We start from the raw sequence: 27,631 nt of genomic DNA, 5'->3' as shown, positions 1-27,631 counted from the left end.
TCCTTCAGAGGTTTGCAGCTGTGCATACGCCATCCTGTCGACCTCCTCTATCCACTTCACACAAGCAGAAACGGCTCCAGTGGGCCAAACATTACATGAAGACTGATTTCAAAACTGTTTTGTTCACGGATGAGTGCCGTGCAGCGCTCGATGGTCCAGATGAATGGAGTGGAGGATGGCTGGTTGATGGACACCCCACGCAAACACGGCTACAGCGCCAACAAGGAGGAGGTGGAGTAATGTTTTGGGCTGGAATCATGGGGAGAGAGATTGTCGGCCCCTTTAGGATCCCTGAAGGCGCTAAAGATGAACTCCATAATGTATGTGGATTTTCTCAAACAGCACTTCCTGCCATGGTTCAAGAAGAAGAACCGTGTATTTCACAGCAAGATCATTTTTCTACATGATAATGCACCATCTCATGCTGCACATAAAACATCTGCATCTCTGGCTGATATGGGCATAAAAGGGGACAAACTTATGGTGTGACCCCCATGCTCCCCTGACCTCTACCCCATTCAGAACCTTTGGAGCATCATTAAAAGGAGTGTCTATGATGGCGGGAGGCAGTTCACATCTAAGCAACAGCTCTGGGAGGGTATTCTGTACTCATGCAAAACAATTGAAGCAGAAACCATCCAAAACCTGACAAATTCAATGGACGAGAGAGTTCAGAAGCTCCTTTCGAACAAGGTGTCCTATGTGAAAATGTAACATCACCTAGAATAAAGTTTTGAGTTGAAAACTGTTTGATTTCAGTTTCTAACAACCTGCTAATGCTTATAATTTCAAAAATGACATTTTTTTGGTCTTTATTAAAATGAAAAGGTTGATCGAAAAGTTTGGGGGATCTAAGAGTGTGGCAACCCAGTAGTCATGATTACTTCGAATTCTGACAATATGAGGGTCATGCTGCAGGTAGTGCAGCAAGAAGGCACTTATGTGTCTTGCGCATCTCGGAGCCCCAAATTTATTTTCCGGGCTAGATGCAGCTAAAAATTATTTTTAATTTTAAATCTGGTGAAGCTTATTATAGATGGCCTAATAGGATCAGTGCTGCACACTGCTACAAAGCCCAAATTATTTTCCAGTCAAGATACAGATAAACATGATTAGTAATTTGAAAGCTTAAAACGGTTGGTAGGGTGATTTTAACCAATCATCAAGCTTTTACTCTCCCCAGGATGACACAGGGGTAGAAAAGTCGTTTCGGATCCATGATTTGTTCATCTTTATGAACGTGAGTCTGTCTACATTATCAGTGGAGAGCCGCGTGCGCTTATCTGTCAGCACACCACCAGCAGCGCTGAACACACGTTCAGACAGAACGCTGGCTGCGGGGCATGACAAGATCTCCAAGGCGTAAGTGGCTAGCTCCGGCCATTTATCCAGATTGGAAGCCCAAAAAGAGCAAGGGTCCAGTGACACAGTCGTGGCTTCAATGTTTACTTGGAGATACTCCTGTACCATCGTCTCTAGGCGTTGACTATGTGTCAGACTTCTTGTCTCCTGTGGCCTTGCAAAGGATGGGCTAAAAAAGTGGTGAAATGATTCCGCAAAATTGATGTTACCAGCAGATACTGTGGTTCTGTTACGGTTTGAGTGCTGAACACTTGACGGTCCCACGGTTGGCAAGTTGGAACTGTGAGATTCACTACGTGCACCACTGGTATTTTGTGGAAAAGCACATGTAAGATTCTGCAACAGTCTCTGCTGATACTCCTGCATGCGTGCATCCCTTTCTATGGCAGGAATAATTTCTGCAAATTTACTTTTGTACCGGGGATCTAACAGTGTGGCAACCCAGTAGTCAGGATTATTTCTAATTCTCACAATTTGAGGGTCATGTTGCAGGTAGTGCAGCAAGAAGGCACTCATGTGTGTTGCGCATCCAGGAGCACCAAGTCCCTGTTGTGTTGGTGGCGAGGTAACAATCATGCTTCCTTCCTCTGTCCTCTCCCCCCAACCTCGCACAACAGAAATGTGATCAAGTTCTCCCTCATCTGATGAGTCTTCCATCAGTTCGTCCTCCGCTTCTTCCTGGGCTCCTGCACCTTCCTCACTAGTTTGGCTGCTACCATGCGCCCTGGTAAAATCATCTCCCCCACCCTCACATGCCTGCCGCCCTGGTGCTGCCGACCGTCTGGACCTTGCAGATGTTAGCCCTTCCGCATACAACTCCTCCTCCTCTACTTCCTCCACCTCCTCTTGTGCCACCACCTGACTCCGAATTCTGTTTAACATGTGCTCCAGCATGTAAATCACCGGAATAGTCATGCTGATAATGGCATCGTCAGCACTAAACATCTTCGTCGCCATTTCAAAACTGTGCAGAAGGGTGCATAGGTCCCTGATCTGAGACCACTCCTCCAGCGTGATTTTCCCCACCTCTGAATCTCGTTGGCTCAGGCTATACGTCAGAACGTATTGCACCAGGGCTTGTCGGTGCTGCCACAGTCGCTGCAACATGTGCAGAGTTGAATTCCACCGGGTAGGCACATCGCATTTTAGCCGGTGAAGTGGCAGGCCCAACGACTTCTGTAGAGATGTAAGTCGCTGAGCTGCGGGATGCGAACGGCGGAAGTGAGCACACAGCGACCGTGCCCTCTGCAGAAGGCCATCTAGTCTGGGATAGTGGGCTAAAAATTGCTGGACAACCAGGTTCAACACGTGAGCCATACAAGGCACGTGTGTGACATTGCCCCGGCGAAGGGCCGCACCCAGGTTTGCAGCATTGTCGCACACGGCCTTCCCTGGTTTCAGGTCCAGTGGAGACAACCATTCATGAAATTGGTTCTCCAGAGCTGACCACAACTCCTCAGCTGTGTGACTCACATTTCCCAGACATTTCAATGTAAAAACCGCCTGATGACGTTGAGCCCTACTGCCAGCATAGTAAGGAGGTGTGCAGGATCCCTTCTGCGCAGTTAGAAAGCTTGTGGCATGACCAGACAGGCTTTGGGTGCAGGTGGAAGACCGAGAGGAGGTTGAGGAGGCAGAAGCAGTGGAGGAAAAATAACATAAAGAGGATTGACGCACAACTCGTGAGGACGGCAAGACTTGGACAGCAGCCCCTTGTCCTGCTGTCACCATAGTTACCCAGTGCCCAGTCAGCGACATGTAACGCCCCTGTCCATGCCTACTCGTCCAAGTGTCTGTGGTGAAATGCACCCTGTCACACACAGAGTTTCTCAAAGAAGCGGTGATGTTGTGTGCGACATGCTGGTGGAGTGCAGGCACACCTTTCTTTGAGAAGTAGTGCCGACTGGGCATCTGGTACTGGGGCACTGCGACGGACATAAGGTCTCAAAAATCCTCTGTGTCCACCAGGCGGAAAGGCAGCATTTCTGTAGCCAAGAGCTTGCAGATGGTGAAATTCAACCTCTTAGCTTTCTCATGGCTAGGAGGAAATGGTCTTTTACTTGTCCACATCTGAGGGACCGAGGGCTGGCTATTGTGCTTAGACGGGGTTGATAAGGGTGTCCCCGGCAAACTGCCGGTCTGTGAGGAAGATGCAGGCGGACATGTTAGGTTGCCTTGATCCAAAGGTGGTGCTATCGATGTCGGACAGCGCTCAAGACCAGCTGGTGTTACCACCTCCAAAGAAAATGATGACCTGCCAATCACGCTGGCTGTTGCGGGTAAAGAGGTGGCAGGTCTGCGCCCCAAAACAGGTGTGACTGCTGTCCCCCCAGTCACAGAGGATGAAGAGGCCGCGGATGCACAAGATATGGCAGACGGTGGTTGGCCCGGCCGGCTAGACCGCATTGTAGCACACTGAGCTTCCCACTGCAACTTATGCTTCATGTCCATGTGCCGGTTCATGCATGAAGTACTCAAACTATGTATTTTTTGGCCTCTACTTAGCTTTTGCTGACAAATGTTACAGATAACACGAGTTGGGTCATCTTTATCGATCTGAAAAAATGCCCAGGCTATGCAAGGCTTAGCACCCATGCGACCTGAAGAGCCACCACGACTTGTGGTGAGAGGCAGAGTTGTGTTTGAGGATGCAGTTGTTGACGTGCTTCCAGTACTACGTCTCTGTCCAGGAAGGCACAACCTGACCTCGTCGTCACTAGCATCTTCCTCCACCTCCTCTTCTGACCTCATCTCTTGGCTGACTGTGGGTTGACAGTAAGTGGGATCTCCGACCTCATCATCATCACCCTGTGCGTTATCACACCCGTCGTCCTCAGAGCCAACCTGTTCCTGCCCTGACAAAAAACTAAAGTTGTCGCTCCAATCAGGTATTTGAGTCTTATCATCGTCTTCCTCATTGTCTCCACCAACAGGAGTTACAGTTTGGGAATGAGGGTCTACATTATGGTCAGAACCTTCTGCGTCTGGTCCTGGATCCGACTCATAAAGATTCTGGGCATCAGTGCAGATCATTTCCTCGTCTGGATTCACAGAAGCGCTGGAGTCGACCTCTGATTCCCAGGCTATAGTATGAGTAAACAGCTCTGCAGACTCAACCATCTGTTCTACCTCATACTCAGACGGGCAGCTGGAGATTTGGGAGCTGTGAGGAAGCAAGTGCGATTTGGGTGACACCTTTGAGGACTGGAGTATTTGTGATGTTGAAGTTGATGTGGAGGAGAGCCCACTTAAAGGAGCACTTGATATCCGTTGAAGCACCTGCTGTTTTTGTGCCTCATCTGGAATTTGTAGCGATTGGCGTGGCCGTAAGAAAGGGATCTTATCACATTGTCCGCTAAAAGAAGTAGACATTTTAGTTTGGCTGGAAGATGGTCTTTCTTCTGCACCTACCCCACGGACACAACCTTTTTTCCCCTTCCCAACACGCCTATTCCCCTTTCCACCAGCAGCAGGCCTTTTTCCACTCATTTTGGTGGTTAACTAATTCACAACTCTGGAGTTGTTTGCACAAAAAAACAATGGATGGTAACCGAGCAGAGCTGAGTGGCCAAACTGTGGTATTAGGCCAAAACTATTGGCTGGGTTAGATGCAGAAAAAAATTATTTTTAATTTGCAACCTGATGGAGGTCAGTATAGATGGACTAATAGACCAAGTCCCACACACCGCTAGAAGCCCAAATATTTTTTCAGAACTAGATGCAGAAAATTTTTTTATTCAATTTGCAACCTGATGGAGGTCAGTACAGATGGACTAATAGACCAAGTCCCACACACTGCTAGAAGCCCAAATATTTTTTCAGAGCTAGATGCAGAAAAAAATTATTTTTAATTTGCAACCTGATGGAGGTCAGTATAGATAGACTAATAGACCAAGTCCCACACACCGCTAGAAGCCCAAATATTTTTTCAGAGCTAGATGCAGAAAAAAATTATTTTTAATTTGCAACCTGATGGAGGTCAGTATAGATGGACTAATAGACCAAGTCCCACACACCGCTAGAAGCCCAAATATTTTTTCAGAGCTAGATGCAGAAAAAAATTATATTCAATTTGCAACCTGCTGGAGGTCAGTATAGAAGGACTAATAGAACAAGTCCCACACACTGCTAGAAGCACAAATATTTTTTCAGAGCTAAATGAAGAAAAAAATTATTTTTAATTTGCAACCTGATGGAGGTCAGTATAGATAGACTAATAGACCAAGTCCCACACACTGCTAGAAGCCCAAATATTTTTTCAGAGCTAGATGCAGAAAAAAATTATTTTTAATTTGCAACCTGATGGAGGTCAGTATAGATGGACTAATAGACCAAGTCCCACACACTGCTAGAAGCCCAAATATTTTTTCAGAGCTAGATGCAGAAAAAAATTATTTTTAATTTGCAACCTGATGGAGGTCAGTATAGATGGACTAATAGACCAAGTCCCACACACCGCTAGAAGCCCAAATATTTTTTCAGAGCTAGATGCAGAAAAAAATTATATTCAATTTGCAACCTGCTGGACGTCAGTATAGAAGGACTAATAGAATAAGTCCCACACACTGCTAGAAGCCCAAATATTTTTTCAGAGCTAAATGAAGAAAAAAATTATTTTTAATTTGCAACCTGATGGAGGTCAGTATAGATGGACTAATAGACCAAGCCCCACACACTGCTAGAAGCCCAAATATTTTTTCAGAGCTAGATGCAGAAAAAAATTATTTTTAATTTGCAACCTGATGGAGGTCAGTATAGATGGACTAATAGACCAAGTCCCACACACCGCTAGAAGCCCAAATATTTTTTCAGAGCTAGATGCAGAAATTTTTTTTATTCAATTTGCAACCTGATGGAGGTCAGTATAGATGGACTAATAGACCAAGTCCCACACACTGCTAGAAGCCCAAATATTTTTTCAGAGCTAGATGCAGAAAAAAATTATTTTTAATTTGCAACCTGATGGAGGTCAGTATAGATGGACTAATAGACCAAGTCCCACACACTGCTAGAAGCCCAAATATTTTTTCAGAGCTAGATGCAGAAAAAAATTATTTTTAATTTGCAACCTGATGGAGGTCAGTATAGATGGACTAATAGAACAAGTCCCACATGCTGCTAGAAGCCCAAATATTTTTTCAGAGATAAATGAAGAAAAAAATTATTTTTAATTTGCAACCTGATGGAGGTCAGTATAGATGGACTAATAGACCAAGTCCCACACACTGCTAGAAGCCCAAATATTTTTTCAGAGCTAGATGCAGAAAAAAATTATTTTTAATTTGCAACCTGATGGAGGTCAGTATAGATGGACTAATAGACCAAGCCCCACACACTGCTAGAAGCCCAAATATTTTTTCAGAGCTAGATGCAGAAAAAAATTATTTTTAATTTGCAACCTGATGGAGGTCAGTATAGATGGACTAATAGACCAAGTCCCACACACCGCTAGAAGCCCAAATATTTTTTCAGAGCTAGATGCAGAAATTTTTTTTATTCAATTTGCAACCTGATGGAGGTCAGTATAGATGGACTAATAGACCAAGTCCCACACACTGCTAGAAGCCCAAATATTTTTTCAGAGCTAGATGCAGAAAAAAATTATTTTTAATTTGCAACCTGATGGAGGTCAGTATAGATGGACTAATAGACCAAGTCCCACACACTGCTAGAAGCCCAAATATTTTTTCAGAGCTAGATGCAGAAAAAAATTATTTTTAATTTGCAACCTGATGGAGGTCAGTATAGATGGACTAATAGAACAAGTCCCACATGCTGCTAGAAGCCCAAATATTTTTTCAGAGATAAATGAAGAAAAAAATTATTTTTAATTTGCAACCTGATGGAGGTCAGTATAGATGGACTAATAGACCAAGTCCCACACACTGCTAGAAGCCCAAATATTTTTTCAGAGCTAGATGCAGAAAAAAATTATTTTTAATTTGCAACCTGATGGAGGTCAGTATAGATGGACTAATAGACCAAGTCCCACACACCGCTAGAAGCCCAAATATTTTTTCAGAGCTTGATGCAGAAAAAAATTATATTCAATTTGCAACCTGCTGGAGGTCAGTATAGAAGGACTAATAGAACAAGTCCCACACACTGCTAGAAGCCCAAATATTTTTTCAGAGCTAAATGAAGAAAAAAATTATTTTTAATTTGCAACCTGATGGAGGTCAGTATAGATGGACTAATAGACCAAGTCCCACACACTGCTATAAGCCCAAATATTTTTTCAGAGCTAGATGCAGAAAAAAATTATATTCAGTTTGCAACCTGATGGAGGTCAGTATAGATGGACTAATAGAATGATGCTATGCCCAAATGATTTTACTTCACTAGGTGCAGTAAAAAAATTGGTATTCTATACACAGGTGGTATATCTTGCAACACAGATAGGCTACTCCACTGACTAACACACTCTGCAATAGGCCAAAAAGGATTAGCTTTGCTAGATTCAGCCAAATGTTGTGAAAAAAACTTGCACAGCACTGGCACAGACCTGCCTGGCAAAAACTGATAGGAACTGATGTAACCTAGTCCTGAAAAGGACTCCAATTACAATTAGTCTTTACTCCCACAATCTATCTATTTAAGAGCACAGACCTGCCTGATAAAAGTCGTAGGAAATGCTGTAACCTAGTCCTTAAAAGGACTGCAATCACAACTATTCCCTACTCCCAAGCTATCTGTATATTTGTGCGAAAATTGGCTTGAAATTAACAAGGTATAGCGCACACAGCAACAGCGGTGCCGTCTAACACGCAGCTGCAGCAGTGAGAAAATGGTGGCGACGGGGAAAATGGCTTGGTCTTATAGGGCAAGGACATGTGACATACACTGCCAATCACACATGCCCTTGCTTGTGTGAAAAAAAGCACTTCGCTCCGTGTGTGCGCTGCTGATAGGCTGACAGATTGCACCTCCCCACTGCAAATGCGGGAAAGAGAAAAAAAAATGGAGATCTTCATTGTTCCTGCAGAGATCCATCCCCTGCCCCTCCCCCCGCCCCGCTGTACACTCAAACTGCGTATTAACATTAATTTTCATCATTACTGAGAAAAAATCCAGTTATGATTTTGGTGCACGAACAGTTATCGAACATAACCTCGAACAGCCGAATTTTTCTCAAATTGTTCGTGTTCGCCGACCGGCTCGAACACCGCCCAAAACAGCTCGAATTTGAGATTGGCGAACAGTTCGAGTAGAACAACGCTCATCTCTATTTGGGACTACAGAAACAAGTGGGGGTCGGCAAATGCGACCTTGTATTCCAACCAAAATTATGCTGCAAAATTCGAATCATGTTCCTTCGCTTCCTATGTGCCCTAACAATAGCTTCTGACCACATATGGCTTATTGTCGTGCTTAGGAGAAATTGCATAACAAATTATATGGTCCATTCTCTGCTGTTATCTTTGTGAAATGGTAAAATTTTTTGGAAAATAAATTTTTCATTTATTTTTTCCACTTTGTTTTAATTCATGTGAAGCACCAGAATGGTTAATAATTTGGTTTTGAATATCTTCAAAGGTGAAGTTTTTAAAGTGGGGTGATTTTTGGATATTTTTTGACATAAAGATGCCTAAAAGTAACTTTAAATGTGAAGTGGTCGATAATAAAAAAGATTTTATATATTTTTTGGGAAAAATGAAAAATTGCTGCTAAACTTTTAACACTTTTACATGTCTAACAAAAAATGTTTAAAAAATTATGCTGATGTAAAATAGACATGTGACAAATGTTATTAATAGTGATGAGCAAGCACTAAAATGCTCGGGTACTCGTTGTTCGAGTCAAGCAAATTGGATTGCTCGAGTGCTCGGACTGAGTAACGAGCCCAATGTAAGTCTATGGGAAACTCGAGCATTTTTCAGGCGGCTCCCTCCGGTGGTGTGCAGATGGCCAACAAATTGCCCAAATCGATGGGAACAGTGCTCAAATGGCATGAGAACAGCATGAGGAAGACCCATGGAAGCATCTCAGACTCCCAGATCAATGCTGTCAACAACATTGTCAGAGTATTATGTCACTTTTACGGACTCACAATAAAACATGCAAAAACAAAACCAAAATGGATTTTCCTGGGAAAAATGTTAAGGAACATCCTTTCCAGGGTAATGACTTGTATATAAGGCAAAATAATTAACCAAAAACAAAAATGCTCCTCCACACCTTGGGCTATGTTCACACGCAGTGTTTTTGATGAGTGTTTGCACTTTTCCATTGCGTTCAACCAAGACAAATGCATTCACCGGGAAATGTTATTTTAATATTTTACAACCTTATCTGGCCATGTGGTGTGTGACACATAATCAGACACATGCATACAGTGCTGGAAAGACATGGAAACAGAATGTGGAAGACCCCTGGAAGCATCTCTGACTCCCAGGTCACTGCATAAAAGTGTGCCCATCATAAGTGATCCTTGGAGCATGCGAAGATGCCTCCCGCCATGCACCTGTCAATGCAGACTTGCAACAATCACCGTCCACGTCCTTGTCCCAGTGCAGCGTTCAGTTGTCCCTACCCCATTCCTTTGAATGCAAGTGCAAGTATGCAGCCAGCCACCCACCCACCCGCAGGCTGCAATACTATACTGCCAAATTTTTGACAGCTGCTTGCTCTTGAAATGGGGCTTTTTCGGCTCATGGAGGTGCAAGCTGTCCACAACCTCATGATGGCGGTGGCTGGGTGTCCATACGCGGTCCCCAGCCGCCACTATTTCTCCCGGTGTCATCTCCGCCTTCCACAAGCACGAGTCCCACAACATTACCCATGCCCTCCCCAGTGCACTTACTGGGAAGGACAGACTAACCACAAACACGTGGAGAGGTGAATGTGGCCAAAGGCGGTACAGAGCCAGTCACCATTAAAAATGTAGCCATAAAGCATGTCCAAGAACCTTCCCAAACACATTTGTTAGCCAGAGCTGCCTTCTTGGCAGGGTAGGACGGGCCCACCAGAGAATCCTCGGGTGGGCCCTGGCTATTCTATCAGGAGAGTTCATGATTGGCGCAAACTTTGCAGCTGCTATGGGGCTCTTGAGCGAGGGGAGAAAGATGTCTGGAGCAAGGGAGAAAGGTGAGCCCTCAGAATCAAATTCTCTGATGGCCCCTATCTTTCTCAGCCTGACACTGCTTCTCAGTGGGAGTTGTATTTCACCGAAGCCATATTCTTTAGCTCGGTGAAAGGACTGGCATAGAGGGAAACCGTATCTACTTCGGCTGTCATTTCTCCATCACCAGGTTCCGCCCATTATCACACATGATCATGCATGGCTGCATGTTCAGAGTTGAGAGCTGCAGATCAGGCTGCTGTTTTACAGCTTTCAACAACTCTGCAGCGGTGGATGGTTTGTCACCTAAGCATTAAGCATGTAATCTTTAGCACATCCTGTTGCCGCTTGGCCAAGGCAGTGCTGTAGTGCTTTCAGCTTGTGACTGATGTGGTTATATCAGAGATGGAGGCCGAACTGGAGGAGGAGGTGCAGGAGCTGAACAATGGGATTACATTGAGGTTACAATGGCGAGTCTGGTATTTATACTAAACAAATATCTTACTGTGTTTTTATTTCTCATTTTTTTTATTTTTTACGTTATTTTTTAAGACAAATGCATTCACTGGAAAATATCATTTTAACATTTTACAACCTTATCTGGCCATGTGGTGTGTGACACATCATCAGACACATTCTGTTTCATTTATGACGGAGGGACTCAGAGAGTTATAAAGACTATTTTTATAGGGTTATCAGGCAGCCCTTACTATTCTTAAAGGGCCAGCAGTCGGCCCTCGCTATTGTTAGAGAGCCATCAACCGGCTATGCTTTGTTGTTCCCATTATTAACAAGTGAGTCTCCTATACTGTTTTTGCATATGCAGTGACTTTAAGGGCTGCCAAAAATTTAGAGGCACTCCAATGCCCCTTGCAAGAGACGTAGAGGTCAGAGAGCCTGCTAAAAACAATATTCCCATTATTTGAAATTGGGTCTCCCATGGTGTCTGCCTATGCAGTGAAGCAACGGCTGCCAAAAATTTGGAGGAACTCCAAAGCCCCTTGCAAGAGATGTAGTGGTCAGAGAGCCTCCTAAAAACAATGTCTAGAAGTGTCACCAACCTGTAATGACTGTCACAAAAAATTTTGAGAACTCGAGGGTCATGGGAAAGACAGTGTAACATAAACTCAGCCATGCGTGCCATATTGCTAACAATCAAGACTTCTGTGTCCTCACCAAGAGGACGAGTGACCATGCTCTTCTCCTCCTCCTTCTCTCTGTCCTCTGGCCATCCATGCTGAACAGACGGTATGACAGTTGTGATGGTAGTACCATCTATAGTACGTGAAACTAGCTCCTTGTTTTTCCTCCTCCTCCTCCTCCTTTTCCTCATTGTCACCCAATCCATGTTGGGATGAGATGAGGCTGGGCTGTGTGTAATCACCCTATATGGTTCCTTGCTCCATCTCATCGTGCTCCGCCTGCAATGCATCCTCCTTTATTGAGAGCAGAGAGTGTTTCAGAAGACAGAGAAACGGGATGGTGATGCTAATTATGGTGTCATCGCCGCTCACCATCTTGGTGGAGTTCTCAAAGTTTTGGAGGATGGTACATATGTCCGACATCCATGTCAACTCCTGAGGTTTTATGTATGGAGTATGAATTGAATACCGACGGCCTTGTTGATGCTTTTAGTCAACAACTGCCCTCTTCTACTCACAAATCCTTCTCAACACGGGAGTGATTTAACCTTATCACCGAGCAGCTGAAAATACTTGGAGCTCGGCCCGAGCATACTCGGCGAAAGGGTTAATAGAACATACTCGCTCAACACTAATTGTAACCATAACAGTTGCCATCTTCTATCTCAGCAATGGGAAAGTATGTCTTCACCGAATTCAGATTTTACTTCAGAATAGAGAATCTTAATAATGACTAGTGTTGAGCGTTAACTAAAATGCTTGGGTGCTCGAAGCTCGTGCCAAGCTCAACGTGATGCTCGGGTGCTCGACCCGAGCAATGAGCCCAATGTTAGTCTATGGGAGACCCGAGCATTTTTGCGGGGGCACCCCCAGCAGTCTGTAGAAAGCCTAAAAAGTGCCCAAAACGATAGTGACAGTGCTCAAATGACATGGGGACAGCATGGGGATCGCCCCAGGAAGCATTTATGATCCCCAAATCACTGCTGTCAACAACGTGGTCAGAGGTATTAAGCCACTTTTACGGGCTCACAATAAAACGTTCAAAAACTAAACTGAAACTGTTTTCCTGTGAAATATGTTAAGGAACATCCGTTCCAGGGTAAATACTTGTGTATAAGGTAAAATAAATAGCCAAAAACAAAAATACTCCTCCACACCTTGGGCTATGTTCACAAGTAGCATTTTTTATGCGTTTTTGCACTTTTGCATTGCTTTCAACCGTGACAAATGCATTCACCGGGAAATGTAATTTTAACATTTTACAACCTTATCTGGCCATGTGCTGTGTGACACATGCATACAGTACTGAAAAGACATGGGAACAGCATGGATAAGACCCCTGGAAGCATCTCTGACACCCAGGTCACTGCCTAAAAGTGTGCCCAACAGAAGTGATCCTTGCCGCATCAGAAAATGCAGATTTGCAACTATCACCTTGCAAGTCCTTGTCCCAGAGCAGTGTTCAATTGTACCTTCCCCATTCCTTGCAATGCAAGCGCAAATATGCAGCAAACCACACACCAGCGGGCTGCAATACTATACTGCTAGCTTGCACTTGAAATGGGGCCTTTTAGCTTGGAGGAGGACGAAGCTGGCCACTAACTCGTGGCTGCATCGGCTGAGAGGTCTCCATACTCAGTCCCCAGCTGCCATTATTTGTCCCAGTAACCTTCCCCACACTTTTCTTAGACTGGCCTGCTTTAGGGCAGCATTGGACAAGCCCAACAGACAACCAGACTCCTCCAGTGGGCCATGGTTCTCCATTAGGGGAGTTGAGAGTGCCAAGGTGAGGAGCATGATGATGATGATAGAAGTTAGCATCTGCTTTGTTTTCTTGGAATGCAAGCGTAAGCCTGCCACCCACCCACCCCCAGGCTGCAATACCATACTGCTAGCTTGCTTGCACTTGAAATGAGGCCTTTTAGGCTTGTGGAGGCAGACACCGGCCACCCTGTCATGGCTGCGTCGGCGGACTGGTATACATAATCAGTCACCTGCCGCCCGGTAGCCGGGTGTCCACACGCGGTCGCCAGCCACCAGCGGGCGGCCGGGTGTCCATACTCGGTCCCCAGCCATCCCTATTTGTCCCGGTGCGCCTTATACACAAGCACGCATACCAAAACATTACCTCTGCCCTCCGCAGTGCATTTAGTGGGAAGAACAGCCTATTTCGCTGTATTGTGTGCACGCCAACCCCCTCCTGGCCTGCATCTGTTGATGCAGACTTGCAATTAACCCCGTTCAAGTCCTTGTCCCAGGGCAGTGTTTAATTGTACCTCCCCCATTCCTTGCAATGCAAGCGCAAGTATGCAGCCTGCCACCCACCCACCCCCAGGGCTGCAATACCATACTGCTTGCTTGCTTTCACTTGAAATTGGGCCTTTTAGGTATGTGGAGGCAAAATCTGGCCACCACATCATGGCTGCGTCAGCGGCCTGGTATTCATACTCAGTCCCCAGCCGCCCAGCGGCCGGGTGTCCACGCTTGGTCCCCAGCCGCCAGGGGACGGCCAGTTGTCCATAAATGGTCCCCAGCCACCCCTATTTGTCCCAGTGCACCTTATACACAAGCGCACATACCAAAACTTTACCTGTGCCCTCCTCAGTTTATTTAGTGGGAAGGACAGCCTAACCACAACCACATGGACAAGTGAATGTGGCCAGGGATGGTCCATCTCACTGATGCCTTCACACTGGGTTAATATTGTGGAAACCGGGACACAGTTGGACACTGGGATGCAAAACGTCCTCCAGACATAGAGGATTGCGGGTCCTGGGTCAATCATTCTTCAACATTAAGTTCAGAAGGTAGACAGCAGCAGTGGTCGGCCTCCTACACAACGAGTAAATTATTCATGATCATGAGGCCATCCATCTCCTTAGCTTTCTGTTCCTTGGAATGCAAGCGCATGTATGTAGTCGCGGCTAGGCCTGAGATGGTCAGCGTTTTGGAGCATATCCTTCCTTCTCCGAGGATTGCTGGATGTTTTCCTGCTACTATCCCAGTTCGATGACTCCCGTTAAAACAAAGCTTCAGGTGATGAATGATGGATGAGGTGGTGGCAAAGGAGAAAGAGCAGGAGGAACAGGGACCACTAACATCAATATCAGGCCAGTCAACCACACATGTCTTGTAGGATATGTTTCTGTACCAAAAGGAGCGGTTCTGCTACACATTTATAGGGCATACAGTGAGTACAGTGCATACTAAAAATTTCAAGGCACTCCAATGTCCCTTGGAAGTGACATGGAGGTCAGAGGGCCTTAAATAAACCGTTTTTTCCATTTATAGCAACTGGGTCTCCTGTACACTGTTGGCCTAAGCAGTGAATGGATGGCTTTCCAAAAATTATGAGGAACTGCAATGCCCCTTGAAAGAGACGTGGATTACAGCATAATAAAAACCTTCTATCCATTACTGGGGAGTGGGTCTCCCTTAGTGTTTGCCTATGCATTGAAAAGCAAAAGCTGACTATAATTAGGAGTTAATGCAATGCCCGTTGGAAGAGGCGTGGAAGTTAGAGGTACTTAAAAACAACATTTCAATGCCCCTTGGAAGAGCTGTGGAGTTTTGAGTGGCTTAACAAGACTGTTTTAATGCCCTTTGGAAGAGACGTGGAGGTCACAGTAGCTTAACAAGACTGTTTTAATGCCCCTTGGAAGAGACGTGGAGTTCAGAGTGGTTTAACAAGACAGTTTTAATGCCCCTTGGAAGAGACGTGGAGGACCCAGTGGCATAAAAAGACAATATCAATGCCCCTTGGTAGAGTGGTGGAGGTCCCAGTAGAATAAAAAGACAATATCAATGCCAATTGGACGAGTGGTGGAGGTTACAGTGGAATAAAAAGACAATATCAATGCCCCTTGGAAGAGTGGTGGAGGTCGTAGTGGAATGAAAAGACAATGTCAATGACCCTTGGAAGAGTGGTGAAGGTCCCATTGGAATTAAAAGACAAAATCAATGACCCTTGGAAGAGACGTGGAGGTCACAGTAGCTTAACAAGATGATTTTAATGCCCCTTGGAAGAGACGTGGAGTTCAGAGTGGTTTAACAAGATGGTTTTAATGCCCCTTGGAAGGGACGTGGAGGTCACGGTAGCTTAACAATACGATTTTAATGCCCCTCGGAAGTGACGTGGAGTTCAGAGTGGTTAAACAAGATGGTTTTAATGCCCCTTGGATGAGACGTGGAGGTCCCAGTGAAATAATAGGACAATATCAATGCCCATTGGAAGAGTGGTGGAGGTCGCAGTGGAATAAAAAGACAATATCAATGCCCCTTGGAAGAGTGGTGGAGGTCTCAGTAGAATAAAAAGACAATATCAATGACCCTTGGAAGAGACATGGAGGTCAGAATTTCTAAGCAAGATGATTTTAATGCCCCTTGGAAGAGATGTGGAGTTCAGAGTGGTTTAACAAGATGGTTTAATGCCCCTTGGAAGAGACGTGGAGGTCACTGTAGCTTAGCAAGATGGTTTTAATGCCCCTTGGAAGAGACGTGGAGGTCACAGTGGAACAAAAAGATAATATCAATGCCCGTTGGAAGAGATGTAGAGGTCCCAGTGGAATAAAAAGACAATATCAATGACCCTTGGAAGAGACACGGAAGTCACAGTAGCATAACAAGACAATTTTAATGCCCATTGCAAGAGCCATGCAGTACAGCATATTAAAAACATTATTCCCATTATTGGGGATTGGGTCTCCCATAGTCTTTGCCTATGCCTTCCAAGCAAAAGCTGCCAAAAATTAGGACAGAGGAACTTGCAATGCTAGCAACATGGACCACGGTCACCCTGGTGGTATAATGGTGGTGGAGGCTGAAGATAAGGAGAAGAGCAAAAAACAGCCGAAATGAGGAAGCGTATATCCATGTGTGGGTGTGGAACGGTGCATGGGAATAAACTTCCAGAAATAACACAGTGGATTTGACTTTATGTTACTCTGCTGTCATTTGGTGGTGATGAGAAGTCTGGCCAAATTCAGCCCTTGTTCATTTTGATAAGGGTCAGCTTGTCAACATTGTCAGTTGACAGGCGAGTGCGTTTATCAGTTATAATTCCCCCAGCGTCACTAAAAACACGCTCCGATAACACGCTAGTGGCAAGGCAGGCCAGGCCCTCAAAGGCATACAGAGTGAGTTCATTCCTAGTGTCCAGCTTGGATACCCAATAATTACAAGGCACAAAGGAATCACGGAGGACGCTGGTACGGTCGGCAAGGTACTCCCTCACCATCTTTTGAAACTTTCCACTCCATGTGAGAGTACCCATGCCTCAGGGCCTGTAAGCTGGGTGGGTCTCAGAAAACTGTCCCAGAACGTTGACAGTGTTCCCCTGCCTCTGCTGGATTGAAGTTGCGTCTCTCTCATCTGTACGCCTTGGTTGGGCAACGAACTGTGATTTCTGCCGCTAGCATGTTCATATAGGAATTTTTTAACAGTTCTGCAGCAAGGGCTTTCTGGTTCTGCCCCATTTTTGTAGACCTCTCCATCTCAGGAATAAGAGAGTGAAAGTTCTCCTTGTAGCGGGGGTCTAAAAGTGTCACCAACCAGTAATGACTGTCACCCAACATCTCGGTTAAGGCAGCGTAACAAAGTCAGCCATGCGTGCCAGACTGGTAATGGGCAAGACTTCCGTGTCCTCACCAAGATGATGACTGACCATGCTCTCCTCCTCCCCCCTGTCCTCAGGCCACCCACGCTGAACCGACGGTATAACAGTTGTACAGGTACTACTGTCTACAGCTCATGATACCAGCTCCTGTTCTTCCCCCTCCTCCTCCTGAAGTGAGGCTGGGCTGTGTGTAAACGCCCGCTATCGCTTCTTGATCCATCTCATCATACTCTGGCTGCAATGCCTCCTCTTTAATTCTCTGCAGAGAGTGTTGCAAAAGACAGGCAAGTGGGATGCTGACACTAATGATGGCATCATCACCACTCATCATCTTGGTGGACTCCTCAAAGTTTTTAGGATGGTACATATGTCAGACATCCAGGTCCACTCCTGAAGTCTTATGTGTGGAGTCTGAACTGAATATCGACGGCCTTGTTGATGCTGGTACTCCACAACTGCTCTCTTCTGCTCACAAATCCTTTGCAACATGTGGAAGGTAGAGTTCCAACGTGTGGGGACATCACACACCAGTCGGTGTGCCGGAAGCTGCAAACGCTGCTGCAACACAGCAAGGGCAGCGGAATCTGTAGCTGACTTCCGAAAATGAGCAGACAGGCGGCGTACTTTGAGGAGCAGATCTGGCAACTCGGGGTACGATTTAAGAAACCACTGAACCACGAGGTTAAGCACATGAGCCAGGCATGGTACGTGTGTGATCTCGCCTCGCCTCAGAGACGCCACCAGGTTACGGCCATTGTCACACACGACCATGCCTGGATGTAAGTTCAGCGGTCTCAGCCAAAGATCTGCCTGCTCTTTCACAGCTGTCCACAACTCACAAGCAGTGTAAGGTTTCTCACCTAAGCTTATGAGATTCAGCACAGCCTGTTGCCGTTTGGCTGAGGCAGTACTACAGTGCTTCCTGCTTGTAACTGATGTGGTGATATCTGAGATGGAGGCTGAACATAAGGAGGAGGAGGAGGATGATGCGCAGGAGCTGTACACTGTGTAGGCAATTCTGACTGACCTAGGGCCCTCAATCCTCGGTGTGGGTAGGATGTGTTCCTTCCCAAGGTCCGACTGGGTCCCGGCTTACACTATGTTTACCTAGTGTGCCGTCAGGGAGATGTACCATCCCTGGCCACAAGCACTTATCGACGTGTCCGTTGTCAGGTGGACTCTCCCAGTAACTACGTTGTTGAGGGCATGGCAGATGTTTTGGGACACGTGTTTGTGTAGTTCAGGGATGGCACACCGGGCAAAATAGTGTCGGCTGGGGACCAAGTACCGAGGGATGGCCACCGCAATAAGGTTGCGGAAGGATACCGTCTCCTCCAGCCTAAAAGGCAGCATTTAAAATGCAAGCAGTCGTGAAATGTGCGAATTTAGGACTGTGGCCTGTGGAGCGTTGGCTGCGAATTTGCACTTTCGTTCAAAGCTCTGGGATATGGACAGTTGAACGCTGCGTTGGGACGTGGACGTGGACGTTGATGCTGTTTCTTGAGAAACTACCTTAACAAGTGAAGACTGAGAGGAGGGGGCATATTTGCATGCAGTATGGACAGGGGATTGCCTTGCACGCACAACAGAGGGTTCTCTTACACGCACAACAGCAGAAGAAGCAGTGGTGACTACCGCTGACACTGGTCGTGGACCCTGGGGTTTTCCCCACAAAGTCGGGTGCTTTGCTGACATGTGCCTGATCATGCTGGTGGTTGTCAGGCTGGTAGTTTTGTCACCCCTGCTGATGCTGGCATGGCAGGTGGTACAAATGGCCTTTTTTGTGTTATCAGCAGAGTCTTTAAAAAAATTCCAGAGTCTGGAAGACCTACCGGTTGTACTGGCAACGTCCCTCGTGTTGGTGTTATGGGGAACGGTTGCCCGCCTTCTGTCTGCAGTCACCACACTGCTTCTTACAGCTTGTTGGGGTACTCTGCCTCCCTCCCCCTGTGTGCTGCTGGCCATGCTCTGCGTGTCCTCCTACCACGTTGGGTCAGTTACTAGATCATCCACCACCTCCTCCTCTTCCACTTCCGCACCACTGTCCTCCTCCTCACTTCGTGGCAATTGTGTCTCATCATCATCCAGCTCTTGTGACAAATTGCCAGCGTCGCCTTCCTGTGGCCGTGGCTGTTCAAATATTTGGCCATCGCTACATGGGGTCTCCTCTTTCACGACTTCAAGCGGAGCAGGCTATGGGCCCAAATATGGAAATGGACCAGTTAACAGCTCTTCCGAGTGTCCAACTGTGGGATCAGTTACTGTCTGATGACACTCAGCATGGTGGGAGGAAGGAGCATCAGGGTGAGGAAGAGTATGCAGTCGAGACTCAAGGCTACTAACACTTGACCGTGTGGAAGACAGATCGGAGGTGGTGGTTCCCAGGTGACTGGAAGTATTATCTGCTATCCAATTAATAACCTGTTCACACTGATCAGTTCGCAATAGTGATGTTGTTGTGTGCTTCCCTAGTAATTCGGTCAAGGACTGGGAGCGAGAAGATGTGGCTGTTGGTTGTGGCGCATTTTCACCTTGGCCGCCTCTGCACGCACCATCACCAGAACGTCCAGTTACATGTACCTTGCCACGCACCTTGCCCATTTACATGTACCTTGCCACGCACTATCAATGGCAAAAGGGTAATAAAAGGAGATTAGAACTAGAGATGAGCGTTGTTCTACTCGAACTGTTCGCCAATCTCAAATTCGAGCTGTTTTGGGCGGTGTTCGAGCCGGTCGGCGAACACGAACAATTTGAGAAAAATTCGGCTGTCCGAGGTTATGTTCGATAACTGTTCGTGCACCAAAATCATAACTGGATTTTTTCTCAGTAATGATGAAAATTAATGTTAATACGCAGTTTGAGTGTACAGCGGGGCGGGGGGAGGGGCAGGGGATGGATCTCTGCAGGAACAATGAAGATCTCCATTTTTTTTTCTCTTTCCCGCATTTGCAGTGGGGAGGTGCAATCTGTCAGCCTATCAGCAGCGCACACACGGAGCGAAGTGCTTTTTTTCACACAAGCAAGGGCATGTGTGATTGGCAGTGTATGTCACATGTCCTTGCCCTATAAGACCAAGCCATTTTCCCCGTCGCCACCATTTTCTCACTGCTGCAGCTGCGTGTTAGACGGCACCGCTGTTGCTGTGTGCGCTATACCTTGTTAATTTCAAGCCAATTTTCGCACAAATATACAGATAGCTTGGGAGTAGGGAATAGTTGTGATTGCAGTCCTTTTAAGGACTAGGTTACAGCATTTCCTACGACTTTTATCAGGCAGGTCTGTGCTCTTAAATAGATAGATTGTGGGAGTAAAGACAAATTGTAATTGGAGTCCTTTTCAGGACTAGGTTACATCAGTTCCTATCAGTTTTTGCCAGGCAGGTCTGTGCCAGTGCTGTGCAAGTTTTTTTCACAGCATTTGGCTGAATCTAGCAAAGCTAATCCTTTTTGGCCTATTGCAGAGTGTGTTAGTCAGTGGAGTAGCCTATCTGTGTTGCAAGATATACCACCTGTGTATAGAATACCAATTTTTTTACTGCACCTAGTGAAGTAAAATCTTTTGGGCATAGCATCATTCTATTAGTCCATCTATACTGACCTCCATCAGGTTGCAAACTGAATATAATTTTTTTCTGCATCTAGCTCTGAAAAAATATTTGGGCTTATAGCAGTGTGTGGGACTTGGTCTATTAGTCCATCTATACTGACCTCCATCAGGTTGCAAATTAAAAATAATTTTTTTCTTCATTTAGCTCTGAAAAAATATTTGGGCTTCTAGCAGTGTGTGGGACTTGTTCTATTAGTCCTTCTATACTGACCTCCAGCAGGTTGCAAATTGAATATAATTTTTTTCTGCATCTAGCTCTGAAAAAATATTTGGGCTTCTAGCAGTGTGTGGGACTTGGTCTATTAGTCCATCTATACTGACCTCCATCAGGTTGCAAATTGAATAAAAAAATTTTCTGCATCTAGCTCTGAAAAAATATTTGGGCTTCTAGCGGTGTGTGGGACTTGGTCTATTAGTCCATCTATACTGACCTCCATCAGGTTGCAAATTAAAAATAATTTTTTTCTGCATCTAGCTCTGAAAAAATATTTGGGCTTCTAGCAGTGTGTGGGACTTGGTCTATTAGTCCATCTATACTGACCTCCATCAGGTTGCAAATTAAAAATAATTTTTTTCTTCATTTAGCTCTGAAAAAATATTTGGGCTTCTAGCAGTGTGTGGGACTTGTTCTATTAGTCCTTCTATACTGACGTCCAGCAGGTTGCAAATTGAATATAATTTTTTTCTGCATCTAGCTCTGAAAAAATATTTGGGCTTCTAGCGGTGTGTGGGACTTGGTCTATTAGTCCATCTATACTGACCTCCATCAGGTTGCAAATTAAAAATAATTTTTTTCTGCATCTAGCTCTGAAAAAATATTTGGGCTTCTAGCAGTGTGTGGGACTTGGTCTATTAGTCCATCTATACTGACCTCCATCAGGTTGCAAATTAAAAATAATTTTTTTCTGCATCTAGCTCTGAAAAAATATTTGGGCTTCTAGCAGTGTGTGGGACTTGGTCTATTAGTCCATCTATACTGACCTCCATCAGGTTGCAAATTAAAAATAATTTTTTTCTGCATCTAGCTCTGAAAAAATATTTGGGCTTCTAGCAGTGTGTGGGACTTGGTCTATTAGTCCATCTATACTGACCTCCATCAGGTTGCAAATTAAAAATAATTTTTTTCTTCATTTAGCTCTGAAAAAATATTTGGGCTTCTAGCAGTGTGTGGGACTTGTTCTATTAGTCCTTCTATACTGACCTCCAGCAGGTTGCAAATTGAATATAATTTTTTTCTGCATCTAGCTCTGAAAAAATATTTGGGCTTCTAGCGGTGTGTGGGACTTGGTCTATTAGTCCATCTATACTGACCTCCATCAGGTTGCAAATTAAAAATAATTTTTTTCTGCATCTAGCTCTGAAAAAATATTTGGGCTTCTAGCGGTGTGTGGGACTTGGTCTATTAGTCCATCTATACTGACCTCCATCAGGTTGTAAATTAAAAATATTTTTTTTCTGCATCTAGCTCTGAAAAAATATTTGGGCTTCTAGCAGTGTGTGGGACTTGGTCTATTAGTCCATCTATACTGACCTCCATCAGGTTGCAAATTGAATAAAAAAATTTTCTGCATCTAGCTCTGAAAAAATATTTGGGCTTCTAGCGGTGTGTGGGACTTGGTCTATTAGTCCATCTATACTGACCTCCATCAGGTTGCAAATTAAAAATAATTTTTTTCTGCATCTAGCTCTGAAAAAATATTTGGGCTTCTAGCGGTGTGTGGGACTTGGTCTATTAGTCCATCTATACTGACCTCCATCAGGTTGTAAATTAAAAATATTTTTTTTCTGCATCTAGCTCTGAAAAAATATTTGGGCTTCTAGCAGTGTGTGGGACTTGGTCTATTAGTCCATCTATACTGACCTCCATCAGGTTGCAAATTGAATAAAAAAATTTTCTGCATCTAGCTCTGAAAAAATATTTGGGCTTCTAGCGGTGTGTGGGACTTGGTCTATTAGTCCATCTATACTGACCTCCATCAGGTTGCAAATTAAAAATAATTTTTTTCTGCATCTAACCCAGCCAATAGTTTTGGCCTAATACCACAGTTTGGCCACTCAGCTCTGCTCGGTTACCATCCATTGTTTTTTTGTGCAAACAACTCCAGAGTTGTGAATTAGTTAACCACCAAAATGAGTGGAAAAAGGCCTGCTGCTGGTGGAAAGGGGAATAGGCGTGTTGGGAAGGGGAAAAAAGGTTGTGTCCGTGGGGTAGGTGCAGAAGAAAGACCATCTTCCAGCCAAACTAAAATGTCTACTTCTTTTAGCGGACAATGTGATAAGATCCCTTTCTTACGGCCACGCCAATCGCTACAAATTCCAGATGAGGCACAAAAACAGCAGGTGCTTCAACGGATATCAAGTGCTCCTTTAAGTGGGCTCTCCTCCACATCAACTTCAACATCACAAATACTCCAGTCCTCAAAGGTGTCACCCAAATCGCACTTGCTTCCTCACAGCTCCCAAATCTCCAGCTGCCCGTCTGAGTATGAGGTAGAACAGATGGTTGAGTCTGCAGAGCTGTTTACTCATACTATAGCCTGGGAATCAGAGGTCGACTCCAGCGCTTCTGTGAATCCAGATGAGGAAATGATCTGCACTGATGCCCAGAATCTTTATGAGTCGGATCCAGGACCAGACGCAGAAGGTTCTGACCATAATGTAGACCCTCATTCCCAAACTGTAACTCCTGTTGGTGGAGACAATGAGGAAGACGATGATAAGACTCAAATACCTGATTGGAGCGACAACTTTAGTTTTTTGTCAGGGCAGGAACAGGTTGGCTCTGAGGACGACGGGTGTGATAACGCACAGGGTGATGATGATGAGGTCGGAGATCCCACTTACTGTCAACCCACAGTCAGCCAAGAGATGAGGTCAGCAGAGGAGGTGGAGGAAGATGCTAGTGACGACGAGGTCAGGTTGCGCCTTCCTGGACAGAGACGTAGTACTGGAAGCACGTCAACAACTGCATCCTCAAACACAACTCTGCCTCTCACCACAAGTCGTGGTGGCTCTTCAGGTCGCATGGGTGCTAAGCCTTGCATAGCCTGGGCATTTTTTCAGATCGATAAAGATGACCCAACTCGTGTTATCTGTAACATTTGTCAGCAAAAGCTAAGTAGAGGCCAAAAAATACATAGTTTGAGTACTTCATGCATGAACCGGCACATGGACATGAAGCATAAGTTGCAGTGGGAAGCTCAGTGTGCTACAATGCGGTCTAGCCGGCCGGGCCAACCACCGTCTGCCATATCTTGTGCATCCGCGGCCTCTTCATCCTCTGTGACTGGGGGGACAGCAGTCACACCTGTTTTGGGGCGCAGACCTGCCACCTCTTTACCCGCAACAGCCAGCGTGATTGGCAGGTCATCATTTTCTTTGGAGGTGGTAACACCAGCTGGTCTTGAGCGCTGTCCGACATCGATAGCACCACCTTTGGATCAAGGCAACCTAACATGTCCGCCTGCATCTTCCTCACAGACCGGCAGTTTGCCGGGGACACCCTTATCAACCCCGTCTAAGCACAATAGCCAGCCCTCGGTCCCTCAGATGTGGACAAGTAAAAGACCATTTCCTCCTAGCCATGAGAAAGCTAAGAGGTTGAATTTCACCATCTGCAAGCTCTTGGCTACAGAAATGCTGCCTTTCCGCCTGGTGGACACAGAGGATTTTCGAGACCTTATGTCCGTCGCAGTGCCCCAGTACCAGATGCCCAGTCGGCACTACTTCTCAAAGAAAGGTGTGCCTGCGCTCCACCAGCATGTCGCACACAACATCACCGCTTCTTTGAGAAACTCTGTGTGTGACAGGGTGCATTTCACCACAGACACTTGGACGAGTAGGCATGGACAGGGGCGTTACATGTCGCTGACTGGGCACTGGGTAACTATGGTGACAGCAGGACAAGGGGCTGCTGTCCAAGTCTTGCCGTCCCCACGAGTTGTGCGTCAATCCTCTTTATGTCATTTTTCCTCCACTGCTTCTGCCTCCTCAACCTCCTCTCGGTCTTCCACCTGCACCCAAAGCCTGTCTGGTCATGCCACAAGCTTTCTAACTGCGCAGAAGGGATCCTGCACACCTCCTTACTATGCTGGCAGTAGGGCTCAACGTCATCAGGCGGTTTTTACATTGAAATGTCTGGGAAATGTGAGTCACACAGCTGAGGAGTTGTGGTCAGCTCTGGAGAACCAATTTCATGAATGGTTGTCTCCACTGGACCTGAAACCAGGGAAGGCCGTGTGCGACAATGCTGCAAACCTGGGTGCGGCCCTTCGCCGGGGCAATGTCACACACGTGCCTTGTATGGCTCACGTGTTGAACCTGGTTGTCCAGCAATTTTTAGCCCACTATCCCAGACTAGATGGCCTTCTGCAGAGGGCACGGTCGCTGTGTGCTCACTTCCGCCGTTCGCATCCCGCAGCTCAGCGACTTACATCTCTACAGAAGTCGTTGGGCCTGCCACTTCACCGGCTAAAATGCGATGTGCCTACCCGGTGGAATTCAACTCTGCACATGTTGCAGCGACTGTGGCAGCACCGACAAGCCCTGGTGCAATACGTTCTGACGTATAGCCTGGGCCAACGAGATTCAGAGGTGGGGCAAATCACGCTGGAGGAGTGGTCTCAGATCAGGGACCTATGCACCCTTCTGCACAGTTTTGAAATGGCGACGAAGATGTTTAGTGCTGACGATGCCATTATCAGCATGACTATTCCGGTGATTTACATGCTGGAGCACATGTTAAACAGAATTCGGAGTCAGGTGGTGGCACAAGAGGAGGTGGAGGAAGTAGAGGAGGAGGAGTTGTATGCGGAAGGGCTAACATCTGCAAGGTCCAGACGGTCGGCAGCACCAGGGCGGCAGGCATGTGAGGGTGGGGGAGATGATTTTACCAGGGCGCATGGTAGCAGCCAAACTAGTGAGGAAGGTGCAGGAGCCCAGGAAGAAGTGGAGGACGAACTGATGGAAGACTCATCAGATGAGGGAGACCTTGATCACATTTCTGTTGTGCGAGGTTGGGGGGAGAGGACAGAGGAAGGAAGCATGATTGTTACCTCGCCACCAACACAACAGGGACTTGGTGCTCCTGGATGCGCAACACACATGAGTGCCTTCTTGCTGCACTACCTGCAACATGACCCTCGAATTGTGAGAATTAGAAATAATCCTGACTACTGGGTTGCCACACTGTTAGATCCCCGGTACAAAAGTAAATTTGCAGAAATTATTCCTGCCATAGAAAGGGATGCACGCATGCAGGAGTATCAGCAGAGACTGTTGCAGAATCTTACATGTGCTTTTCCACAAAATACCAGTGGTGCACGTAGTGAATCTCACAGTTCCAACTTGCCAACCGTGGTCTGTATGGAATTGTTCAATAAAGGGCCCAAAATTAAGATAACATAGATGGGAGAGGTCTCTATGAATAGGAATTCCTAAGTATTTGATACCCTGTGAGGGCCAGGCAAAGGGAGAGTTGGACTGGATGGAATCCTATATGGATTTAGGGAGGGAGACATCGAGGGCCTCATACTTCGCTGCATTGATTTTAAAATTTTACCATGTAACAAAGTGATCTATTTCAGCCATAACAGCAGGGATGGATATATGTGATTGAGTGATATATACTAGGACATCATCAGCAAATAGAGAGCACTTGTACTTGGTGCCTCCCACCTCAATCCACCTAATATTGGGGTTATGGCGAATTGATGAGAGCAGGTGCTCCGTCACTAGGATGTATAAGAGAGGGGACAGAGGACATCCCTGCCTTGTCCCATTGGTGATTGTGAAAGGTGATGAAAATGTTCTGACGCACCCCCTGGGCCTTGGGACACCCGGAGCCGGACCCTTTTTGGTGGATGCTGGTGGTTGTAGTCTTCGTGGCGGCGATCCGGTTCCGTGGCTCAGGGCGGTCAAACCAGTGGCGGAACTATTTATGTGGTTTTGATGTTTAAATGTCCGACTACGCCACCCGTGGATTGTGGTCAGAGTGAACCGCCGCTACAAGGCAGACCGCTAAGGCTGGTGTTGTGGGTGCAGCAGAGCGTAGCATAACTCCCCACGGGAGGAGTATAGCCTCAGGGCAGTGTATGTGGAGGATGGGGGTGATGGTGCAGGGCAGCAGCAGTAACGACACGGAGTCAGTGATGCAGTTCAGGGCCTTTACTCACAGTTCTTATTATCCAGACCACGTCTGCAGGTAACGGCTGCCCACGTCGTACTGTGCTCACCAGGTGAGGGGCTCAGACAACTCCCAGATAACTTTGGAGCGCTTCACAGGACCCCCTTTGTGTGTCCTTTGTCTGGCCTTTCTTACCAACACTTCTGTCCGGCTGCCTCGGGCCTCCTCTTGGTAAACTTGGCGCCAGTTTCCCTGACCCTATGTGGTGCCTTCCTAGCGGGTGGAGCAAGGGGCTGCGCCACATAAAATGTCAGAGCCTCCGGTTTCTAGCTGAGGGTCGTTTCCTGCCTCCACTAGTTCGGGGACCGGTCTCCCCCTTTGGCCTGACCCCTCCACGCAGATGGATTCGGGCGTGCGGTGGCGACTCGCCCGTCCGCACCCCTGGGATCCCTTCATTCTTCGTTCCTGGAGCCTTCTCCGCTCCTCTTCCTTCCTTCTCCCTCTTGCAGGCCTGGGCCTCTGTTACTAGGCCCGCCTCCGGAGCAGAGCTCATGCAGAGCCCCTGCTCCCTGCCACTTCTGCTCAGACTTCTCTGCACTGAACTAAGATGGTGCCCACCTTTTATACTCCCTTCTCAATGCACCCAGGAACTGCTTCCTCCCTGCTCCTGCACTGCAGGGTTCCCCTTCCTCAGTGTTCCCTCCCCCCACTCCAGCCAG

Source organism: Phyllobates terribilis, unplaced genomic scaffold, assembly GCF_046119375.1.
Source record: "Phyllobates terribilis strain yellow unplaced genomic scaffold, ASM4611937v1 Scaffold_3__8_contigs__length_932513732, whole genome shotgun sequence".
Lineage (NCBI taxonomy): Eukaryota > Metazoa > Chordata > Amphibia > Anura > Dendrobatidae > Phyllobates > Phyllobates terribilis.
Note: the sequence above shows the minus strand (reverse complement) of the source record.